The sequence below is a fragment of the Limulus polyphemus genome, unplaced genomic scaffold, assembly GCF_000517525.1.
Source record: "Limulus polyphemus unplaced genomic scaffold, Limulus_polyphemus-2.1.2 Scaffold583, whole genome shotgun sequence".
Classification (NCBI taxonomy): Eukaryota; Metazoa; Arthropoda; class Merostomata; order Xiphosura; family Limulidae; genus Limulus; species Limulus polyphemus.
Window position 1 is genome coordinate 382,863 of NW_013666193.1, and position 20,212 is coordinate 403,074.

At 32.6% G+C, this 20,212-nt stretch overlaps 1 protein-coding gene across 3 annotated transcripts in view; it reads right to left on the bottom strand.

Annotated features, from left to right (window-relative positions):
• Positions 1 to 10,865, bottom strand: part of LOC106459270 (KN motif and ankyrin repeat domain-containing protein 1-like) — a 74,642-nt gene extending 63,777 nt beyond the window's left edge. For 2 of the 3 annotated variants that reach the window (XM_022385721.1, XM_013918867.2), the window contains exon 1: positions 1,600 to 1,739. The gene's annotated coding sequence lies outside the window, so the exon portion shown is untranslated. Of the gene's footprint in view, positions 1 to 1,599; positions 1,740 to 10,628 lie in introns of those variants that run through there. The other variant, XM_013918866.2, reaches the window with a different exon arrangement.
• Positions 10,866 to 20,212: the final 9,347 nt, after the last annotated feature.

Below are 20,212 nucleotides of genomic sequence, written 5' to 3' on the forward strand. Positions count from 1 at the left end.
TTTTAATTTCGACTTGTTTATTGTAATTCTAATTTACTGACTTTAAATTTTGTTTTTAGAATGAACTTTTGATTTTCAACCATGTATCCTGATTTTCTGATGTTCTTTAGATTGTTGATTTTCAACTCGGTAAGTTTATGTACCACATTGCCCCTTTTATTCGTTATTCTTTTGCATTCATTTTTGTATTATTTTATTTTATTCGTACACAGACGCTCAGTTATTATTTATATATTTTGTTGTTATTGTGCTGAAAATGAATAAGCGAGATTATTAATGCATCCCAAGAAGCACAATGACGTCGAAATAAATATACAACAGAAAATAAAAAAAGAATAAATAGGGGAATCCAAATTACAATAAAAAATTCCAAATTAAATAAAACAAAAAATATGTTGAAATAACAAACAAAACAAATAAGAATTCGATGTTCCCTACAGGCTTCTTACTTTGATGGATACACTAAGTTATTAACAACGATCGTTTTTTTTTTGTTTTTTTTTTTTGTTTCAGGTGAAAAATATAAATTATATAATATCCAAATCAAAAATTAATATCTTCGATCAAACTAGCATGTTTGTTTTTGCTTGTCATATACTTTGAAAATAATTTTGAAGATTTAGAATTCATCATTTGTGTTCAGTTATACTCATTAAGGCCTAACCATATACCCATATAAAACACACTTAACGTTCATGATACTTCGGAGCTCAGGGATTAATTGAATTTCTTTTGATGCTTATAATAACGTATTAATGTTTTATAGTAAGTATGGGATATATATTTATATATATCCCATATATAAAGCGTAAGGCATCAAAACATAAGACACTACAATTACAGCTTTTAAAAAGTATGTTGTGAAATTAGTCAATCGTTTTATTCTGCGATCTTACCTTTTTTTTCGGATCAAATTCATGTAAATTGGGTGCAATAAGTATTTGTTGTATTACAGATATTTTTATATTCAAACACTAAGTTCTCAGCTTAGTATCTGATTTTACAATAACAATTATTTCTCACAGATGTATATTCTGAAAATGTTCATGTTAAGTTTTATATATTATCTAGGAATGTGATATTTTTTAAGTATCTTGCGATATTTTATCACTAATTCTCTTAACATAATTATCATCTATAACATTTGTAATATGTATTTAAATATACTCAGTAACACTACGGTGGATATGTTATTAACGTATTTATGTTATGAAAAAAAAACGACATAATTACGGTAATCTTCTTTGGGTAATTTATCTTAAATAAAATACTTAATATCTATATTATTATTGCTCGGTTGCACCATATAGTCGTTGATGTTACTGAGTTTGGATTGGATTATTCAATTTGCCAATTATTGCTGTATCTGTATCAAATGTAGAAATTATAATAAGAGTCTTTTGTACTATTTACAGGATGAAAATACTTAGAAAGCTGAGAGAAATTAAGAGAGGGAATTTCACACCTGTCATGCATACTAATAACATTTGTCAAGCTTCTCTCTTTGTATTAATATTGTCACATAACTGTATAGGAATATTTGTACAGCAAATCATGTAACTAAACTATGAATACATTACACACAATAAATAACAATACCTTAGCAATTTTAAACCAACGTCTTCATTGTTCATTACATCGCTGTTACAATGACGTAGAACAAATCTTTTCTCTCACACAAAGTGCGGGTGGGACATGAGCGAACAACGCTACGGACTGGATTATTCCAGAGTTATCTACTGTATGCTTGTGATAATGTGATTATCAGACCGTGAGGACCAAGTTTTTCTACTTGGGCCAACGCCAACAGCTCGCCACCTATGCGAAACTGCGTCGTGCACCTGTTGCTATGATGACTTCCTCCAAAGTAATAGCCCCCTCCTTCCCCAAGACACCTATAAGTGTGGTCTCTGACCTCCAGCTACAAGTAAGGAAGTAATCATGTATCCACCAAAATTATTTTAAAAACTTTAGAGAACATAAATACATCTGGGGTTTTGTAGCAAACTTGTAACTAACCTTTTAAAAATGACTACAAGTAAAATGTCATTTTCAGGATAGTTAAGTTGATATACTGGTCAAAAATATGAAAACTCAAAGCTTTGCTAATATTATTTGCAGACATACTCTTTCTATCCTAATAAAATTTTGTTGGTGTTTTAAAGGCTTTTACTAAATATTAACAGACAGCACGATGTTTTTGCAATTTGTTGGCAATCAGCAATTAGGCGTGACACGTGGACAAACACTAAATTTCAAGACTATCTGAATACGGGTTGTGAAAAACTGGCTAAAAGGAAAAATGTGACATGAATTTCAAACACTAAACTCTAGTTACTGCATCTCACTACTGTCCACCTTAGGAAACCAGTTTCTCATAACAGGGCCTTATCTAAAGCACACAGGGTGTGTACAACTGCCCACGTGACATACCTAACTGCCCACGTTGCCAGAACAAAAATTATATGTGAACAAGATCTTTAGATTTATTTAACCATTACTGTCTCACAAATGTTTTCTCATACAAAGGCTTTTACTTCAGATCCCATCAACTATGACAACAAACACGATATCTAATTGTATTAACTGGGCGTTTTCTTATTATAGACAGTTATGCTTTGCTAAAATCATTTAACATTTATACAAATACCATTTTGAAACGCATAACCATTAATTTAAAATCCTAAGTTATGTGCAATTTTCACAAATATGGTTTCTAAAAGTAATAATTTTATTTTTTTATTGTGTTACTTCACGCTAATTGTTATACTTAACTGTAGAGTTCAACTCGTTTGTTTCTATACAATTAAACCACTTGGTTTGGCTTTTTGTTTGTAAGCGCAAAGCTACACAATGGGTTATATGTGCTCTGCCCACCACGATTATCGAAACCTGAGTTTTAACGTCGTAAGCCTGCAGACTTAACGCTGAGCCACTGGAAGAATTTAAACAAAAAAGTAGTTTTTAATCTACCGATCTAAGTTTGTTTGTCAAGCGCCCTAACCACCTAGCCATGCTGGTCCCTACTAATCTAGGTAACAAATACCTTTATAGCAAGAACTTTGCCCCAAATAAAGGAACTATACATGTCTTAAAAGCTAGCAACTTACAAAAATCACTGGAATAACCAAAGCGCACATACCAATACCAATACCAAACTACAATTAAGTGGAACTGCAACTTTATTTTAGGATTTTTCTTTTTTACTTGAATTTGTCTCTGTCAATTTCATACAATAAATTTATATCGAGTTAACTAAATGAATAATTTCTGTTGGAATATCTTTTGACGACAAAAACAAGTGACGAAGGCCTATAACACTGATTTTAAACATAAAAATGTTCATGATTGTAAAAGTTATGCGAAAATGCAGTGGGATTGTAAGTTATCGCCAGCTTCAGTAGATTATTTGTTTGGGAATTTTCGCGTAAAGCTACACAAAGGACTATATGCGCGTAGCTGTTCCTAATTTCAAACTAATAGACTAAAAGGAAGGTAACTAGTCAACAATACTTATCGCCAACTCTTGGGCTGTTTATGTCCAACTAAAAAATCACTCTTATAGCGCACCAACAGTCTCAAAATGGGGAGCTAGTTTTTTTTCTTTGCAACAAGCCACAAACTTCTCATAGGTACAGTCTCGTTCCAAATTTTGACTCGTAGATGCTCCAACTGGATACCAACTACATGTATTTCATTTGTTTCCGGAAATACGTAATTAAAATAAACAAGCAAAAAAAAACAAAAAACTAGTATATATATGTATATATGAATTTTGCACAAAGCTGCTCCAGAACTATGATTACTGTCCCTACTTTAGAAGTGATAGATTAAAAGGAAGGTAGCTAGTTAATAGCATTCACCGCCAACTTTTGGGCTAATCTTTTACCAACGAAAAGTGGGATTGACTGTCACATTAAAATGCAACTACAACTGAAATGGTATGTTCGGTAACGGCATTCGAACTAGTGACCCGCGAGCTCCCTAAACACCAGGCTTTATTTTTCTTTCATTCTTTTTCTTGTTTTGCTATAATTCAGTTTGTATTCAAAAATGACATTTCCGGTCGCTCTGTTGATAAATGTATACATAATGCTCATTTAACTGATTAGTTTTATCTGTGCGAGTGTGTGTTTGCTCATTAGCTGGCGATTTGATGAACCGATTGTCACCAAACCCAAACCTGGCATATGCTCTTAGGGCCTCCAGGGAATGACATATCCATTGGCCTTTTGCGATAAATAGGTCTTAAAACTGATTATAGACGTTTCCATATTTTTCACCTACTAATATTTAAAATGATTTTCTAATTAAAAATAATTATTTAACTTGCTATGCCAACAAGTAAATCAGATCTTGTACATTCAGGATAAAAACGCTCATGTTTCAAGAACCAGGCCAAAAATAACCTCTCGGGGTTGGCCTACCCGTTGAACTACAGAAAGCTTCATACGTTTCTTTGCGTGTTTACTCCAAATTTGTTGTTACTGATCTAATCAATTACAAGCTATAGAAGTGAGGAATTTACTAGTGCTACTGGTTGCAAAAGAACATTTCTATGAAGATTTTTCTGGCTCTTTTTTTAGAATTCTCCGTTTGACAACCATTTGGACCCACGAGCTTAATGTATATAACTTACATTTCGTAAAAATAATTATAGCAATCACTCAACCTTTCACGATTCTCGACTGTGTAACTCTCCGGATATAAAAATAAATTATTCATACATTTTTACTTTTTTTTTCGTTGTTGAAAGTTTGAAACAGGCAATTCGACAAATTTCTACATTTTTTAAAAACGATCTTAGATATGACTAAAACTGCGAGTGAATGCAATTTTTTATAGGAATTCTACTTTAAAATCATGCAAGTTGTGTTTTCATGCAATAATTTCTACATAACAAAACGTAAGAGAGTTACAGAAGTGCGGATGATAGTCTCGTATGACATACGACTCAACGAATAATGGACAGAAATAAAGTTTGAAGGCGGTTTGAATAGGTAGTGATAGAAACTTTATTACAAATGTACAACGTTTTGACAAGGTTTTGTCATCATCAGATACCTCAAGTATTCTTCCATAATAAAGAATATATAAAGTACTGCAGACACACACACATACAGATAAATATATATATATATATATATATTGTTGCGTCAGCGAGGTCACGTGACTAGTATCACGCCACTCCTTCTCGAACCTTCATGAATTATCGGGAGACTACTAGTTTGGGGTTAATTTGGTATATATAAGACACTCACAACGTGACGCAAGGAGGTAGTGAGTAATTGAACTGCAGTCAGAGAGTATTGTTGAAGTTGAGCACGTGAGACGTTCGTTGTTATAGCGTTTGTTATAGCGCGACCGTTGAAATTAAGTGTATCATAAAGTTGTATTCGGAAAGAATAAACCAGTTTTATTTAAGAAAGGACTTGTGTCGCTAAAGTTTCGTCGGAACGAATTTACGGAAAATTAACTAACGAACGGAGATGTAACAATATATATATATATATATAAAGAGAGAGAGAGTTTTAAATATCTCCAATCTAATTTAGGATAACCTTTTTTTCTCATCTGCTCTTTTCAGGATAAAGAACTGTGCTGGTTGATGTTTAGCCCTCTAATTCACAAAAATAAAGAAAATTCAAATTTTTCTCAAAATATAAAATACTTCCGCTTGAAAAGAAAATAGAATACAATAATACTTGGTGGAAACTATTTACAGCTTTTTATGCATACTAAATCAAGAAACCAGACACACAGATACATAGGCCTACAGTGTGTGGCGCTTTAATGTAGTTTAAATGCGACTATACAATGTCACAGTTTAAACATTACTCTTCGCCAGGTATTAATAGGATACATCAGAAATAATTTTTTGGTTCTCTTTAACATGCAAGTGGACCAAAACTAAGAATAAAAACTGTGTTCTTCTCTTTCATCCACACGCATTCATCGCCAATTGACACGTAATCTTATATATTCTTTACTCAGTCAAAATCAAGACAGCAAGAACACTGCACGTAGATTTGAACGAATTTACACAATATTAACGAATACGGAGACTACTTTTGCGTGTCTCCATTACAGAGAAATCTAAATTTCAAATCAGTTAATACCTCGGATTATAAAATGAAAGGATGGTTCTGTGAGTTGACTCTGTGCATATTTTAGTAACTTGTCGTTCAGTCTGGTTACCAGTGGTGACCATTAAACCAATAAAAAACAAAGGTCAGTCAATGGGGAAGAATTTTTACACAAATCCTTAGCCCTTTATTTTATGTAATAGGCTCGTTCTCTGGTGGTTTTTCGAAATAAGCCAGTGAGAACGCAGTTTACGAAGCGGTAAATGTCTAATGGCTGATCAGAGCTATCTGTAAATGCTTTACCAGGATATCCGAAGGCCAACAGCATTTAAGTAACCATTCTATGGTATAGAATAAGTAAATACAGCTTTACCTTGAAAGCTTTACTGTTCCAAGCGTACTTAGATCACGGAGAATACCTAACACTTGTTTTACACACTTTACAAAAAACTGTATCTTGTAAATTTCGAGGCTATAGCAGAAACCACGTGACTGTTAATACAAAACAGGAATGATATTTTGAATATTGTTGTTTTACACGTTTGTATGAGAAATTTCAGTTACAAGGAACAGTTTACTTGTATTTATTGGTTCCATAGATTTAAGTAACGAGTAACAATACAGATGCATTTTTTTATACAGAACATGACAAAACAATGATGTTGTTATAATTCTTGAGCCCCCTCTGAAACTTTCATTAAGATATAGAAATGTAAAATAAAAATATTTTATAGTCTATTCTTGTCTTTAGAAAATTGACTTATGTAACTCTGAAGATTACTTTTATGTAAACACTGGCTTCCATTTGAGATTCAAATGTTTAGTGTACATTTCTACTCTTATATTACTTGTCTTGCTAATTAGATAAGTCAAACATTAAAGCAGATTAATTCACATTTCACTATTAATGTGATATCATTCAAGTTAAGCTTTGGTCTTATTAGTTTGATGAATCATTCATTATCCCATGATTCCATAGAAAAATTATCAATCATAAGTTCAGTTGATTTTGAGAAGATGCTTAGGATTAAAAAACTTTATTCATCAAGACTTTACGAACAGAGGTTAACTTAAACTGAGCTTCAGTACCACTAAGACTGAAAATATTAGTGAAATCGTCTTTTTCTATCAAATCATATAAAAGTGAATTGATTCATCAAGCTAACAAAACCAAAACTTAATTTGAATTAAACCATCATTCTCTAAAATAAGTAAAATACAAAAAGCTGAGTGTTATTTACTCTGAATATGTAATTAATGAGTAGAAGGTTGAAACTGGCATATGTGATATTCAAGCTTGTAATCTGTAAATTGTCAAAGATATTTTATTTATATAACTTCAGTCAGTTTACAACAACATTCTGTGAAGTTTCATTTTTCCAAGTCTTACCATCTTCAACAACACAAAATAAGCTTTTGATCATACTGAGATGAAGTACTTATTAACTCATATTTTGAGATGAAGTTCTTACTAATTTTCAAGAAGAAATAATGAAACCTGGTCATATAAATATATCTATGGTAAAACCAAATAATATTTAAGTTGTTTTACTAGGCATACATATAACTTAAATCATACCTTATTTTAATATTCTAAAAACACATGTGTAATTACCACCTGAAATAATGAAGACTTCATTAATGTTTTATAAGCAGAAGAAGATATTTATCATAATCAAAATAGCAAAAAGTGGTTCATGGACATTCTAAGAATTTAAAACATATATTTCTTTTGCAATAGAATTCACTATCCATTACCATAACTACATATCTTTGCCATTCTGATGTTTTTAATTTTTTTTTTATTTGTTTTAACATAAATTGTCCAAAACATTGAATAACATCTTATGTACATGTGAATTAAGCCTCTGGCTCATTGAAGAGCTAAACAGCTAGGTCAGAGACACCTACAAGTCAGATATAACAGCAACCAATATCAAAAAAGCCATATCCGTTTCTTTAAACAAATAACAGGGTTAACTGTCATTTTTATCATGTGCCAACAGCTGAAAGTGCAAAGCATGCTTAGTTTGGGATGCTAACCATTGAGTCACTCCCAATTCCTATGTTAAAGAACATTTGTGGCTAAAGCTTTACTATAAAGTGATCTGAAAACAACAATGACTACTGCTAACAACCAATGCTTGACTAAGATATGATGACAAAACTACAATCTATTGCTACAAAAACACGTTTTGTGTTACCTGTGAGTGCACTAACAATTTAATGAAAAGTAATAATCTTTTATGAAAAGACTAAAAACAAAAATAAACTTTATATTGACACAGAAAAACATATTAACATCATCTCACTGTAAAAATAACTATCAGTATTATATTATACAAAATCAGAAGTTTAACAGAAATGTCATAATGCTATGACATTTTGCTCAAGTTGATCAAAAATTAGCAAATTATTAAAACTGTCTCTATTCTCCAATGGAATTTTATATATCAAAACAAATTATAACCACTCAATTAAATGAGGTAATTTTCTACTGCATTGTAATAATGTGTTTAATAAAACTGACTGAAAAAAACATTTTTTTTTTCCAACTCATCTAAAATTATCAAAATGCCTTATAAACGTCATTTCAACACACTTAGGGAACTTATCATAATGTCTAGTTTGTGGTTTGTAGAATACAAAAGTTAAGTATAAGAAATATATGCTACATCAGGATTTGATTCACTGCTTATGCAATAATTTGATGACAAGTCACTCAGTATGAGCTAGCAAGTGTTCCAATTAGGCTGTCTCAGCAAAAACAACTCTGTTAGGGAAAAGTGTGATCATGTCTAAACTTTCAACACTGATACTAACAGCTCTAATGTTCCTAATTAATCAGACAATGATAACCCCAGGCAATTTATGAATACCATAAGAAAGGGAGAGCAAACCAGCAAGAACGAACAAAACAGCAAACTACATATGCCTTTATATACTGTGTTTAGTCCTTCAAAGCTTTTAGTAACTACTTATATTCACAACTGTGTTAATAAAATAAAACTGGAAAAATTATTTTAAGGAAATTTATGGTTTGTTAGCAATCAAAAGATATATTTTAATTTTAAAGACAACTTGTTTTCAAAACTACTGGCAGTTTCTCACAGGTTTTACTTTTAAAATATGTAATTAAACCCTCAACAGAGGACAAGAACTCAAAATGTATAATGTCTTGGAATAAGGTAAAATGTTACAATGCAACAGAAAGAATGCATTTTCTTCATGTGTGACACAAGCCCATGAAATATCAGAAACCAATTAAAAGTATAAACACTGTAATTCTTTGTTGATTAACTAAAATTCAAACACTGAATTTGTTTATATGTTCATTAGATGTCTACCAACGACACTTAAACTAATAACTTAGTGTACTATTGTAAATATGTACATCCAAATTGTTCATACATATCTTTCAAGTATGGAATAAATTAATGTAATGTAGCTACATTTTTATTATTCTACCAGAGGGCTTCTGAAAACATGACTATACAGATTATTACACAAATGCTTCTCAAATTATTCACACATATCTCCTGCAAGATAACAGGAGCTTATTCAGTGTGCTGAGGTACCCACTGAAAAAAACAACTAAAGTAATAATTTCCAGCTTAATGTAGAATTTTACATTCATAAACTAGTCCAAAACTTTTTAAAATATTCAAACCAAGACCAAGTGACAACACACATTGCATCATCAAGTAAATTACTACATGTGTCTATAACTAAACCTGATCTTCCAACAGGCCATTTATCATGTAAAAGAAAAAAGTTAAGAGTTAGTTTGATCTATAAAACTAAAGCATTTTTCCTAATTATAATTTATTACCAAAACTATACATCTTGGAGATAAAGAAGTGTAAGAACTGGAACCCAACAGAGTGACAGTAATTATTATTTTCAAGTAAGAAACTGCTAATATTACTTCCCAAATAACAATCAAAATAAGTGTTTTTTCGTCTTACCAGTTCAGTTTTATGTATCAGTTTTTAATATCAAATTAAGAACACAAATTAGGATCACAAAAGTGTGCAACTCAGAGTTTAAAAAAAGAATTATAGCAATAACATATCATTAACTAGTTTTTAATTCAACTAAAAATGTAATGTTAAACATTTTCATTTCTAGTATAATAGTAGTAGTAGTTTCAAATATATTCATTTGTTATTAAGTGATACTACAACTTACAAGTACAATGCCCATTGATAAATGAAAAATTCTTAGTATATGCTAACGTTAGTTATAACTTATTGGTATTATATAGTGAAACCACACACACACACACACACACACACACACACACACACACACACACATATATATATATATATATATATATATCATTTTATTTTACTTTTAGTCATAACAACCAAATAACGTGTATACTTTTATTACTAGTACTACATTAATTATACAAGGCTGAAATTGAAAATTGAGACTTTAGACGCTAGTTAGTTACTGTACTTGAAAATATATTATCGTTAACAATTCACTTCTTATTTACGTTTTATTTTTAAATTTAAGAACAAATCTACTTACCACTACCACCGAGTACCAGTACCAACCATCACACAGCGGTACAACTTCAGTGCAAATTAACATTTAACACTGACACTAACTACTTGTAAGTTGTAATTATTTTTGTATTGACATTTTTCTTACAATAGTCTATCAAAATGTAATCAAACATGGGTAAAATTCACCAATTAAACATCATTTCAGCCTTTAGTTTAGTCACATTCATTTGCTAACTGCTTTCACTCAAATGTTTTGTCATATCTGCTTCATGCGACCTCTATAGAAGAAAGTTTAAAACTGATTGCACTTTTTAACAAAAACCTTCCTAATTTCGCATTAAAATAATACTTTGTAATCTAAATAAGGAAAAATGAAAGGAAAAGTTCAAAAACAGGTAAAAAAATCAAAAATAAGATATTATTAAATATGTATATAAATAGATTAAAACGAGTGAAGAGGCGCAGTTTGTTTCATTTATTTTTTCTAAAATAGTGTTTTCCAATCCATTATTATATTTTAGGTTTATTTATTTGTTTTTTAATGTTTACGTCAAACTACTCAAAGGCTATCTGCACTAGCCATCCATAATTTGAAACTGATAGACTAGAGGGGAGGCAGTTGGTCAACAACACTCACCACCATCTATTGAGTTACATTAACCTAACATAATAATGGGATTTAACCGTTACCCTTATAACGCACCAACAACCCCGAATTGCGAATTCTAGACTGGAATATCGATAGTCCAGCACGCTAACCAATTGACTATGCTTGACCTCATGGGCTCACACGGTTGAAACTGCACTTTTATTTTGGGAACATGAACTTATAACAGTACCATTTGTCTGGTGAAATTAAAATAATTTTACTGTGAGTTTTAAAAAAATGATCTCCTAAGTTTTTCAACTTTTGTTTTCGCCAGAAGATATTTTCCGTTTGTTTGTTGAATTTTGTGCAAAACTACTCGAAGGTTATCTGCGCTAAGCGTCCCTAATTTAGAAGTGATAGACAAGAGGAAAGGCAACTAGTCAACCCCACCACCGCCAACTTTTCGGTTAATCCAATGGATTAACCGTCAAATTATAGCACCTCTACAGCTGAAAGGGCAAGTATGTTCGGTGATGGGTTTCGAACCCGCGACCTTCAGATTGTGGATCGAGCACCCTAACTACCAGGGGTATTTTCAGTATGTTAAATATGTTTATATATTTGGATATAAAAGGATAATCATTCAAGCATTAAATTCTCCCATGTTTCACGTAATTGAAAGGCCTTTTATCATTAATTTTTCTTCCGTGTGCTTTATGCCCATCATCTTTGCACTTTTTCAATTTGTTATGTGGCCTTGTTCTTTTATATAAAAAAAAATGTTTTCTTCCCAAAATATTATTCCCCCCTCCAATACATAATTGTCTACATTCATATATAATGCTTAATGTGTTGTTGATTCTCTCCAGGCTATGTTTAGGTGATTAGAAAATTTAAGAAAATAATCAAATAAGCAATTAATTTTGAAAATGATTCGATTCCGATCGCCACAACTTTGTAATAGGTCTCGGTTCTTAAATTATCAGAAAAAAAATGCTTTTATACTTTTACGCTATAAATAATTTATTACATTAAGCTGTAATAGCGCGAGAATAGTTAAAACCGTATTACAATTCTAAAGGCGAGGATAAATTGTTTTATATGTCACATTTCAACCCAAAAACATTATATATTACTTTCGCTGCAGTAATGAAAAACATATTTAATAAATACCACCAATTCTGCCTCACCATCATTGGATTTAAACTAAATGCGGTATAATAATTTCTTTTCAGGTATATTGTGCTACTATATTACGAGTTAAAAAACACAAAACATATTTGGTACGATGAAAGGTAAAATCTCTACAGTTAGTTAGAACTGATTAGTTTCGATAATACGGTCACGAATATCGAGGCTGGTTTTTGCAGAGAAGCATTTTTGTAAATATTTCCTTGGCTTCCTTGCAGTGCCAAAGTGTACTGCAGTGGGCACAACAGGGAACCAACAAAAATCTACAAAAACCTTCATTGGAGTATACGTTCACACTGCAGGGAACCCAACACATTACTTAAATTGACACTGCAGGGAAGACAACACATTTGGTAGAAAAAGCTTCATTGCAATACAAATATTCAAGTACTGAGGCCAACTAAGTATTTTAAAATAGCTTCACTTTGTACACGTTTGCACAACGGGAAACAACAAAAATATTACAAAAAGCTTAAACTTCTCGAAGTGCAGTGAATCAGTTTGTTAATACTTTGTTGGCTTCCCTGCCTGCATATTTGTACTGCAGTTAAGCTATTTTTAGCAGCTTTGTAGGCTTCTCTGCAGTGCCATCGTGTACTGCAGTGAAGCTCTTTGTAAATATTTTATTGCCTTCCTTTTTATGATTTTTTGTTTGTTTCTCTGCTTTGCAAACCTGTACTGAAGTGAGGCTGTTTCAAAATACTTTGTTGGTTTCCCTGCTTGCATATTTGTACTGCAGTAAAGCTTTTCGTAAGTTTTATTGTTGGTTTTCCTGTAATGCCTCGGCGTACTGCAGTGATGTTTCTGTAAATATTTTCTTGGATTTCCTGCAGTGAAGCTTTTGTAGGTTTATTTTTCCATTGGTTTCCCAGCTGTGCCAATATGTACTGCAGTGAAGCTGTTGTTAATTATTCTTTTAGCTTTAATGGAGTGAATCAACTTGTAACCACACTGTTGACTTTCCAAAGTGTGTTGTAGTGAAGCGATATCTAACTACTTTGTTGGCATCCCTGATTGGATAACTGTCCTGCAGTTAACCTTTTTGTAACAACTTTGTTGGTCTCCCTGCATTACCAATGTGTACTGCAGTGAAGCTTTTCGTAATTTTTGTTGGTTTTTCTGTAGTGCCTCGGTGTGCTGCAGTGAAACTATTTGTGATTTTTCATTGGTTTCCCTGCTGTACCAACATGTACTGCAAAGAAGCCGTTTGTAACTACTTAGTTGGCTTCCCTGCTTGCATATTGGTACTGCAATGAACTTTTTTCTAGCAACTATGCTGGCTTCAATACTACACTGTTGGCTTCCCTGCATTGCCAACGTGCATTGCAGTAGAGCTGTTTGTAAGTAATATGTTGACTTCCCTTCAGTGATAAAGTGTACTGCGGTAAAGCTGTTTGTAACTACTTCTTTTTTTGTATATTTGTGCTGCAATGAAACTTTTCTAAGAACTGCGTTTGCTTCCCAGCAGTGTTAATGTGTACCGCAGTGAAGTTGTTTAGTAGTTTTAATTAAAGTATTGGATTGCCTGCAGTAATAAATCGTATTGCAGTGAAGGTGTTTGTAACATTTTGTTGACTTCCTTACAATGCAAATACATACTGCGAACAAGCGTTTTGCAACTGTTTTGTTTAATTTCGTAGAGTGCTAATTTTTACTGCAAATAAGCTGTTTTTCACTTCTTTCTTCATTTCCAATGCGTTCTACAGTAAAGTTGTTTGTAACTAACGTGTTGACTTCCTTGCAGTTGTCTCGTGTACTGTAGTGAACATTTTTAACCCCTGTATTAGCTTCCCTACAATGCTAATATATAGTACAGAAAAACCGTTCCTAACTACAATTTTGGCTTCCCTGCAGTTCCAACGTGTATTGTAGCAAAGCTGTTTGTACGAAATGTGATGGCTTCCCTGCAATGCTACAGTGTACTGCAATTAAGCTGTTTGTAAATACCTTCTTCGATTTCCTGCAGTGCCAACGTGTACAGCAGTAAAGTTGTTTGTAAGAATTTTGTTGACTTCCTTGCAGTGCCAAAATATACTGCATTTAAGCTTTTTGTAAATATTTCCTTGGGTTCCATGAAGTACCAACGTGTAATACAGTGAAGCTTTTGTAAGTATTTTCTTGGCTTTCCTTCAATTCCAGCGTGTACTGCAGTAAAGCTCTTTGTAAGTTTTTGACCGTCTCCTTGCATTGCCAATGTGTATTGCAGTGAAGCTTTTTATAGTTTTTAATTGTTTTCCCTGCTGTGCCAACGTGTACTACAGTGAATCATTTTGTAACTACTTTGTTGGCTTCCCTGCAATGCTAAGGTGTACTGTAGTGAAATTGTTTGTAAATTTTGTTCGCTTCCTTCTAGTGCCAACGTGTACTGCAGTGAAGCTGTTTCTGACTACTTTGTTGGGTTTCTTACTTGCATACTTTTACTGCAGTGAAGCTGTTTATAAATATTTTCTTCATTTCCCTAGTGTGCCAATGTGTACTGCAGTGAAATTATTTGTAAATATTTTGTTGCCTTCCCTACAGTGCCAACGTGTACTGCAGTTAAGCTTTTTTTAAATATTTTCTTTGCTTCCCTACAGCGCCAAAGTGTACTGCAATAAAGCTTTTGATATTTTTTATTATCCTGCAGTGCCGATGTTTACTGCAGTGAAGCTTTTTTATTTTTGGTTTCTGAAGTGAGGCTGTTTGTAACTACTTTGTTGGTTTCCCTGCAGTGCTTCAGTGAATATTTCCTTGGCTTCCCTGAAATTCCAACGTTTACTTCAGTGAAGCTTTTAGTAATTTTTCATTGGTGTCCGTGCTGTACCAACATGTACTACAATGAAGCAGTTTGTAACTATTTAATTGGCTTCCCTGCTTGCATATTTGTACTGCAGTGAACCTTTTTCTAGTAACTATGCTAGCTTCAATGCTACACTGCTGGCTTCCCTGCAGTGTCAACGTGTATTGCAGTGGAGCTGTTTGTAAGAAATGTGTTGGCTTCCCTGATAGTATACTTGTATAGCAGTGAAGGTTTTGTAGCAACTGTGTTTGCATCCCCTCAGTGTCAATGTGTACTGTAGTGAAACTGTTTGTGAATATTTTGTTGACTTCTCAGCAGTGCCAGCAACACTGATATTAGAAACTCCATCCATTTAAGAAAGGGGTTCATTTAGCTTGCTAGGAAGATTAACAAGAAGGAGAGCTACTCTATTTGGCTTTTCCTACTAAATAAAAGCATCTGCTGCCCTAAGCATGAACCCTACATTTTCTTTTACAAGGTTAAAGCACATCAAAATTAACAAACTAACTGAGATCTAAGTTATTTTTAGCCCATTGCCATGTTAAGCTTAAATTTGATGTCCTTCAACACCCCAGTAATATTAATACAATCAACTTATATACAACCTAAAGTTATCAACTAACTGGATGTTGTCGTATACAAACATTATGTCGCTAGCCCTTTCATAACTTACAAAATGTATATACCTTTATTACCGCATATTCGGGTATTTCTTCAAAAATCAAGCACAGATTGATTCAAAATGAAACAAATGTGTCAATCTTTTCCTCTCGTTAAATTTGTGTTATTCATGATCTACATACGATTTCAAAGAACCCACTTTTTGTAGACTTATAATTACTTTTAATTTCAATTTTGCATGAAAATACTACAGACTAAGTTATATATATATATTTCTAATGCTACGACCCAGGGTTTGTTTTTGTGGAGTTTAATTCAAATATGCTTCTCTGCTTTCCTCTTGTAATTCTATATTTTGTTGAGATGGTAAGGTCCTGAAGCTAGAGAGAAGATAACAACAACTGAGGTAAGATTAGGATGTAAGAATTTGGTATGATCTAGGAGATTGTGCTTTCTTGGATAAGGGCTTTGTGCCATAGATTAATAACATTGTGACAACATTCTTGATTTAGTCTCATGATCAAAGATCTGAGTCGCAGTAAAAGACCTTCCATACTGCTTATCTGATTTGCCCTCAAAGGATTACCACTAACTTGTAGGAAAAGTTGACCATAACACCTGTTCACCATGGTGACCAGCCATTTGGATAAACTCAAACTTGGACCATTTTTATAGGCATCCAATGAACTTAACAACTTGTACAATCGAATCCCATTGCTGGTTGGAGTCATCAGTGGCTAGGAGACAGCTTCAGATGCCCATGGAGGATGATAATAGTAATTGATATTTGGGTCACTATCAAATACTCCACTAAGTAGGCCAATGCGTATCAACTAGTTCAGTGCAGTCCATTGTTGATAAATTGAATGACCACTTGACATCATGATTTACAACACTGAAGAAATTCGAATGAAACAAGTAATAAACTCCTAAAATTATTTGTGTTAAGTATTAGGTGTGGTCATACTGATATTGATGGTTTGGGCTGAATAGGTTGTACAACCAATTAAACATGAGTTAACAAAGTTTGTCAATCCGAATCAAACTAACTGGAATGTACAACTTCTATATGTTGTGATGGCAATCGATTGTTTACCAACATTACTGATGTAATGTATCATCCACTTTTCAGTGCAAATATGTCACAGTGTTCACGGAAATTTGTGGAGTGGTCAGGGTTTGCATTAGTTGAATTTGTGCGGTAACAGATGAGTAAAGCAGCCATAAATCAAAATACAATAAAGTAAAAGTAAGCTCAGTCCCAAAGGCTGACTATGGCCTTTGTTGTATTACAGGATACGTTGTCGAAACGTTGTACATTTGCTGTAATGTTAAACTTATATTGAAGTTTTTCTTCATTACCCATTCAAGCCGTCTCCAACCATCATTTGTCTTAAAGTGGGTTCCTCGTCATCGAATTAGCTTACATATGTTTTACAAAGGCTGACAGTGCTTCTATGGTTTTACTAAGATTCTATAGGCAAATGGTCTTAATAAGTGTGTTGTGTGTGTTTTACAAAGGCTGATGGTGTATCTACAGATGGACAGTGTTACTATACTTCCATAGAAACCTATAAAAATTTCAACTTGTCTCAACTTATGTTTATGTTTTTAATTTATATATTTAACAGTATTACATGTGTTTCTATAGAATAGTGTTACTAAGGTTCTATAGGCGGATGATGCTACTAAGGACAATGTAAGCATAGTTTGTAAGATCATCGATTAATCAATAGTATTTTACCTTATCTGCCAAGCATACTTTTTACAGTTATCCATCACTTTATGTACAAAACACTTCACTAATTCATTAGTTTTAAAGCTTTCGCTTCTATATTTAACTTGTATGACATACTTTTTGCTGTTCCTAGAGTTGAATAGCGTTACTACAGCTTTATAGGCGGATGGTCTTACTAGGCGTATTGTGTGTGTGTGTGTGTATTTTACAAAAGCAGACAGTATTACTACATTTCTGTAGGACTGCACACATATTTCAGTTTAACGTTTTCATTTATATATTTAACTTTGTTACATGTGTCTCTATAAGCGGATATGTCACTAACACGTTTAACTTACTGTTGAAAAGTTTCATCACATCTATTGTTTCGTTTTTATCAATATTGAAAGAGATAGCCACTTGTGTTATATGACTTAGTACACATTTAACGTATTATAGCATAGTTTTTGATTCTATCATATAATTGATTTGAAAAATATAATTTTTACAGTTACCATCCTCAAAGGACGTTTATTTAAATTTTTAAATATTATGTAATAATTTAACATACAAGCTAACAGTTTCACTTGTTTTGCTTTATGGATTAAATTTACTATTCCTCTACTCATATAACAATAATTGTTATTGTGTATAACAGTTCTCGGCAAAATATTTGTTTCACACATGTTATTTATATTTTTCATTTACCTATGTTTTACAAAGACTGACAATACTTCTATGGGTGGATGATGTTATCATTACAAGGTCTTACTAAGGATAATGTTACTTTAGGCGGATGGTGTAACTAAGAGCAATGTTTCTAGAGTTTTGTAGGATTTTAACACATCTGCTCTTTCGTTTTTACAAGTAAGAAACGTATTTCAATGATAAAACTATTATGACACTGTTACATATGTTAATTTTTATCATAAGCATCATCCATTATTTGAACAAGGCAAATATTATAGCCAATAATTTACCTTACATACTTTTACAATTTACGTGCTGAATAGGACAATTATTTAAATCTAATGTTTAGCTTTGTTCCATTGAAATTCCATGTAAATAACTATGTTTATTCATAAGTATAAAACTATATTCTTATCTTTCTGTAGATATTTTCAGAGATCTTTGTCTAGAGTTTGTTTCTTGCTGATTGGAACTGTTTGTATATAGGCTAAAAACTTGATAAACTGATTGTCAAAAATTATTTTATACCTCCCGACGTAAGTGACATTTTTACCATTTTTTCTGCTACATGTTTGCAATCAAACGACTTGTAGATAGTTAATGACCAGTGTCACGCAATATAAATAGTGCGGGCTATTTCAACATATTGCCGATACATCCCAGCTAATGGCAAGTTGAGGCACTTGACCGCTTGAATAAAACCAAGTGACGTGTTTGCCTAAGGCTGAAACAAGTAATGCTTTCGTTTCTACAAAACTGGCAGACAAACCAGAAATTCTATTTCATATCTTTCAAACTTCACTTTATGCACACTATAATATTCAAACTTATTAGTTTATCAAAGCATCAAATACATTTTTCACAAATGAACGTGGTTTATAAGCAAAAAAAAAAAAGAGTTGACAATCAGAATTGTAAAAGGACCTTTAGTTATAAATCAAGTGATTATTCTTCGACTATTTCAAAACGGATATTCCCTCACGTAGATTTTAAAACTGTTATGGTAATATAAGTAGTTTTTCACTTAAAAATTATAACAATCGTCAGTTAGAATTAATGTTCTGTGAGTTTCTTATATAAAACTCACTTTTCATCATAGCCCAATACACTATCTTTGGTATATGTAAGTAAAATTTCAGACTTAAGTATCGCACATACTGAAAAAATTGTCAACAAAACTTTAAGATACACTAATATCCTACTTATGAAATCAACTTTTCAGGGCGATAGTAGTAAAAATTGTGTTAGACAAATCAATTATAGAAGCAAAAACTGTACTACAATACGTTAACTGTGTGCTAAAATCATAAAAACACAATCGGCTTTTTCCTTCGATATTTATAAAAACGAAACCTTAAGTGTAATAAAAAATTTTCAGTAGTAAGTTAAACGCGTTAGTGATATATCCGCCGCCCACAGAATTACATATTGTTACGACAGCGGAAGTCACGTGACGCTGGTAACACGTCATGAGCTTCTAGAACGTTCATGTCCCTTGCTGAAGTCTCGAGTGTTTACTAGATATGTGGTATTCTTGTATATAGGCCGCCAAGAAGTGACGGCAACAATGTGTAGTTGAATTGCAGACGGAGATAGAGACGGACAGTTGGGTCAAGCGCGTGAGTCATTCGTTGTGAATTATAGAGTTTGTTATAGCGTGACCGTGGAAATTAAGTGAATTTCAAAGTTGTATTGAGAAAGAATAAACCAGTTTTGTTTAAGAAAGGACTTGTATCGCTAAAGTTTCTTCGGAAAGAATTTTTACGGAAAATTAACTAACGATAAGAGACGTAACAAATTGGTGTCAGAAGTGGGATGGGGAAAAAATGGAAACGAGAAGCGGCAAATCAAACTACAGCTTAGCAGATTTGATGGCAGCAATACAAAAACAGTAAAAGAAACAAGAGGAACGAGAAAACAAACAAGAAAAGAAACGAGTAAAAAACAAGAAGAGAGATTACAGCAGTTGTTGGAGGAAAAAGAAAAGAAACAAGAAGAGAAATTACAGCAGTTGTTGGA